Here is a 6455-nt window from a genome sequence, read left to right on the forward strand (position 1 = left end):
AGTGGATAAAAACTAAACTATGGGCCATTGCTTAGCTCATATAAATATTTTAACAATAACTGCCTCTTTTCTCTTCCTATTACCTCACTTTCACTTCTAGTGCCCTTATCCTATATTCCTTGCTCTAATTTCCTGAATATAGTATGTAAAAGCAAATGCTGTGTACATTTCGATGATGTTACTTTCACATCCGTGGATAATATTTTCATCTGTATGTGAAATGGATATATTTAGATTCATATAGATAGTGTAATACCCGCTTTATATATATTTCATATATATCTTCGACGTCAATGCTCTTGAATTGAACAAATGAAAGCTTTATACATTTATTGCTTATACACCTGCAGAAATTGCTGCTTGCACACAATAATAATAATAACACACACACACACACACACACACACATGTATATACATAAACTTATGTATCATCTGTTATATAAAAACGAAATTATATGTATATTATATTAAAACAGTATATGATATAAATATATCTATCCCATATTATGTACAGCACTTCTGTCTCTTCAGAATTTCTGGATGCCTTATGCATTATAAACACCTCTCGTGATAGAGCATGCCTTCTTATAATAATTAATGCCTTTGTCATGCAGGAACAGGGATAGCATAATTTGGAAATGTTATACTACCGATTTGTGAGAGAATATCATAAACATTTATTTATGTTTAGAACAAATGACACTATGAAATCAATTAAGACCAATACTGAATGTTTAAACCAATCCCCTAGATCTCCATCATTCAAAACCATAAACGTTTCTGATCAAATGTTTCCTTTGAAAATATTTCTTACAGCAACATTTGTTTTATAGATTAATGTGTGTTTTTACGAAATAAAGAACTCTTTACTTCCTGTGATGCATTGCAAGAGGCCTTGTAGAAAACATTGGTTGTAAATAACCAAAAATATCTACATATATGTACTACTTTACATTTATAACGAACTTTCATTTCCTTTCATTATATGACCACTTTTCATACTTTGATATATAGCCCGTGTTCTCAACATGGAATCATCTGTGTTTTATTGTCATTGGTTCCCTGTCTTCATCTGATACATTATTATTTGCAAAACAGTCCAATAATTTTTGGGGTAGAATCTGCTAGGAGTATTAAGTCCATATGCATATAGAAGAGTAATAATGTTATACATTAACACCCTAGGCATATATACCTTAAATCCAACAAACTAATGTATTTTAATGCGAGTGCAAACCTTAAACGAAATGCATATTTAATGCATCATCCTCAAACTATTGTGAAAATGTGTGCGTTACCAGATCTTTGTTGCACACAATGAAAAGGAACTGGGCTTAAAGACAACCTTGGCGTACAACAACTTCGATAAAAGTATTCAGACAATTTAAATCCAACTTTAAAAGGTGCAATCGTCGCTTTAGCTTGTTCATATATATCTTGTTGTATTGCGAAGATATTACTATATACGTGTCAACCATCAACGTGTTGTTTTTCAAACCAACAAGGCACAATATATAATCACCGCCTTCTTGTTTTATGTTTCATTGTACGTAATGCGAAAGTCAGTGAGGCGCAGTGTGCATTATTTGCACTTATGTGTTATATTTAGGAAGATGACAGCGAGTATTTATTGCTGTAATATGGTAGCGTGTTCGCACTGAAGACTCGCTGTTCGACTTCCCACATGGGTACAATGTGTGAAGCCCATTTTCTGTAGTGTCCCCCATAGGTGAGCTTGCCGGGGAATATTATTGCTAAAGCGGCGTAAAACCATACTCACTCACTCACTTGAGTCAATATCTTTACTCAGATTAATAATCGGCGCATATGCATATACTTTAAGTACAGCATAATTATTGAAAATGAAGCATAGCTAACTTTGCGGATGTAAACCTTGTTTATTGTATGGGAATAACTTTTCGATGTAGATTAACCACTAGGCTACCCCACCGCCTTGGTGCTGTTGACAATAGCAGGGTAAATTGAAGTGAGGTTTACATGGCGGTATCACTCTTGTTTGTTTCTTTTGTTGTTTTTACGCCGCACTGAGCAATATTCCGTAATACATGACTTGATCTTGAAATAATCGAGTCTGGACCAGACAATCCAGTGATGAAACGCATGAGCATCAATCTACAGAATTAGGATACAATGACGTGTCAACCAGGATGACCTGACCAGCGTTAGTCGCCCCTTTACCACAAGTGATGGGTTGCTGAATACAATTCTTGGCGCGTACTCTTTGAAGCCAAAGACATGTTTAAGTGTAATAAAAACTAAAGCTATGGACATTAGCTTAGCTCATATAAATATTTTAGCCAATAACTGTCTTTTCTCTTCCTATTAACCTCACTTTCACTTCTAGTACTTTATATCCTATATTTGCTCTAATTTCTCGTTATAGTATGTAAAACAAAATGCCGTGTATTTCCGGATGATGTTACTTTCACATCCGTGGATAATATTTTCATCCGTATGTAAGAAACGGATATATTTCGATCCGATATAGAAGTGATAGTAACACCCTCGCCTTCATACATATTTATATATCTCTTCGACGATCGAAGTAATTTCTTCGAATTGAACAACGAAAGCTTTATACATTTTATTATTGCTTATACACCTGCAGATCACCGCTTACAATAACACACACACAATAATAACACACACACACAATACTACCAATAATAATAATACTTATCAATATCATCATCATCATCATCATCAATACGTATTATACATAAACTTATGTATCATCTGTTATATAAAACAGTATATGTATAATATATTAAAAACGGCATATGATATAAACCATATCTATCCCATATTATGTATCGTTAACCTCCGTCTCTTCCAAATTCCCCGAACGCCTAACCTAATATAAACACCCCGTGATTGCATACGCCTTCTGCTAACAATTAACGCCTTTGTCATTGCAGGAACAGGATAAAGCATAATTTGGAAACGTTATACCGCCGATTTGTAGAGAACATCACAAAACATTTCATTTCCATGTTTCGAGACAGTGACCACTGGTACTTAGTGGAGCCAATACCGAATGCTTAAACCAATCCCCAGATCTCCATCATTCCAAAACCATAAACGTTACTGATCAAATGTTTCGAAAATATTTCTGGCAGTTACATTTTGATTATAGATTAATGTGTTTTACGAAATAAGAACTTTACTTCCCCTGTGATGCATTGCAAAGGCTCAGGTAGAAAACATTGTTGTAATAACCAAAAATATCTACATATGTGTACTACTTTACATTTATAACAACTTTCATTTCCTTTTCATTATATGACCACTTTTCATACTTTGATATATAGCTCCGTGTTCTTTCAACATGGAATCATCTGTGTTTGATTGTCATTGGTTCCTGTCTTCATCTGACACATTATTGGTGCAAATAGTCCAATCCATTTTGGGGGTAGAATTTGCTAACAGTGATAGTCCATATGCATATAGAAGATATAAGAATTTCCGTTAAGCATTAACATCCGTGCATATACATCATCCTAAAACTATTGTGAAATTGTGCGTTACCAGATCTTTGTTGCATCACATGAAAAATGAAATGGGCTTAAAAGACCAACCTTATGTACAACAACTTTGATTAAAAAGTATTCAGAACAATTTAAATCCACTTTAAGATTGCAACCGTCGCTTTAACATGTTCATACATACTCTTTTGTGTTGCGAAGATATTATTATATACGTGTCAGCCATCAACGTAGTTTTTTCGTGGGCAAACAAAGGCACAACATCATTTCACTCCGCCTTCTTGCGACATGTTTCGTTGTGCATGTGGAAAGTCAGTGAGGTGCAGTGTGCATTATTTGCGCTTGTGTTATATTTAGGAAGATGACAGGAATTATTAATTGCTGTAATATGTGCTTGTCACGCTGAAGACTCGGGTTCGATTCCCCACATGGGTACAATGTGTGAAGCCCATTTCTGGTGTCCCCCGCCGTGAGCTTGCTGGAATATTGCTAAAAGCGGCGTAAAACCATACTCACTCACTCACTTAGTCTTTACTCAGATTAATAATCGGCGCATATGCATATACTTTAATTGCAGCATAATTATTGAAAAATAAAGCATACAACTTTATGGATGAAACCTTGTTTATTGTATAGAATAACGTTTCGATGTAGATTCTTACACCGTTAACAAGTTAAAAGTCTAACGTTGTAAGGATCTCTCAATGTCGCTCTATGCGATAAAACAAGAACTCACACAACTTCTAGAATCAGATGCTTCATGGGCATCTTGGATGGGATGGATGATAACACCAACAACGTATGGTATAGTTTACAACTTCTTTATTATTTACAACACGACGTTTCTGGGCTACTTCTTGCCCTTTCAGCAGGTGAATGACAGAATATGATTTACAAACAAAACATAAAGTGCGTACAGGAGGCCAGTGAGATGGAAGTAAAGATTGAGATGTACACACGATGTACAGCGTTCAAGAGACATTAAGGGCGGTGGGTAGCCTGAGTGGTTAAGGCGTTCGCTCGTCACGCCGAAGACCCGGGTTCGATTCCCAACATGGGTACAATGTGTTAAGCCCACATTTCTGGAATATTGCTAAAAAGCGGCGTCAAACCAAACTCACTCACTCACTCAAAGACATTAAGGGTATATTTATATTATAAATTGGAATGTACATAGTGTTTATACAACGAAAAGGATACACGTAGATTGGTAGCCACTTATATGAAAACAGTGATAGGAAGACACACATCAAAGCATGCACGATGATTAGAAGCAACATAAGAAAACATGTACAGTGAATAGACCGATCCAGTCTCGGCCGATAAGCCCCGCCCACTTCGTTTTTGACGTTAGGGGGGACAACCACTGGCAAATCACAATGGCGTCACCGCCGGCAGAGAGCGTTACGTGATCAAGCGAGACGTAGTTGATGAATTCTGCCTCTGGTGATACCTGGTATCCGTCGCTTGTGAATGTTATTTAAAGGAATTAGGGGTATACGCATGTGATTTTAATATATTTTAGCTGGCAGATTACAACTGGCGAGTGAAAATGAGTTACATGCCCGGACTAAAGCGTCTCGACTTAGCTGCTGAGACTGTAGGAAGCGTAATTTCTTTCGACTCTAATTGATCTATCTTTTGGCAGTTCACCGCCTCCGGTACAGGATATTAGCAGGGAAAGGATAACTGAATTTTGTTGTTTGGGTTTATAATTTTTTTATAAACTCGTGAACACAACCACATGGTCATGTTGCACATCGTTTCGGTATCTATAACAGAATTATCAACACTGCGCGTGGCGCCTTTGACTTATCCGTTTGCGTTGTTCAAATTTAGTTCAATAGTCACAGAGAGCATGGACATATCTATTTTAATGAATTAAAGAGAATGGTAAAATAAAAAGCGAAAATATTTCCTGTCTACTACTTCATGCACCTTATTTGTCTGTACAATTCAATGTTAACAAAATCAATCACAGCATAACCTATTTGATCTTGTTGGAAATCTGGAAAAGGTAGTTGGCTTGCTTTGTAAACAATATGTTTCCATGGACGTATCTGGACATACCCAGAAGCAAAATATTCAACGGTAGCTGATCTGCAGCAACTCTCGGTAGAGTTTTCTCAATCTGTGCACCATGATAAAATGACACTGAATATAAAGGAAATCATTTTTTAATCATCATTTTCCATTTAATTTTCTATATGTACTTTGTTGTGGAATTCTAATTTACATACAAAGGCTTCCACAATACTGGACTTCATGAACTGCCAGCGTTTATGTACAGGTATGTCACAGCACCAGAACACAAAAGAAGATCCAAGATACAGTCTGCACCTGTACACTAGCTGACCCATCTTCCAGAAATAGGAAACATGTGATGCAAAATTTTGGAACAGAGAATCCACAGTTATTCGAACAATTAACTAGCATTGAAATAGAATGTTACACAAAATACAAATGTAGATCTATTGTTTTTCATCAGAGATGTTTAACTGCTAACTACTAGTGTAAAATAAAGGTGCAAAGAATATATCCTATGTTCAAATATGTCAATACAATTATTGCTGCTTAATTAAACAATGATAATCTTTGTTTTATTAGATCTGAGACCATATCCTAGAGGACATAACACTGATTTTGATCTATTTCCTTTTCTGAGATACTTACTGGTGTCATAAAAATTATAGTAAAGTTGATTCAAAATTTGGTAAAAGTCATAACAAGGTTTAGGAAAACAGACATGAAAATGTCCTGAAGCGTTCACCTCCTACAAACCTGTGTGCAATTTAATATGAAGCTCATTTTGCAAATAACCGTCAACAAACCTTGAACAATTTGTCCAAATCCACCATCTTAATAAACTTACTAGCTTTGGCTCAGTCTTCAAATAGTAGTAACCTCCTAAAAACTTATGATTAATCAGAAGAATTACATCAAATAT

The 6455-nt window shown here is 35.7% G+C and overlaps 1 long non-coding RNA gene across 1 annotated transcript; it reads right to left on the reverse strand.

The window, feature by feature from the left end:
* Window positions 1-2274: 2274 nt before the first annotated feature.
* On the reverse strand, window positions 2275-4457 carry LOC124261946. Its single transcript, XR_006894475.1, has 3 exons — window positions 4301-4457; window positions 2677-2680; window positions 2275-2297 (listed from the first exon to the last, which is right to left on the reverse strand). It is a non-coding gene; the product is annotated as an uncharacterized LOC124261946 (long non-coding RNA).
* Between the last annotated feature and the right edge of the window lie 1998 nt (window positions 4458-6455).

The sequence above is a fragment of the Haliotis rubra genome, unplaced genomic scaffold, assembly GCF_003918875.1.
Source record: "Haliotis rubra isolate DU_JTF1 unplaced genomic scaffold, ASM391887v1 Scf818, whole genome shotgun sequence".
NCBI lineage: Eukaryota > Metazoa > Mollusca > Gastropoda > Lepetellida > Haliotidae > Haliotis > Haliotis rubra.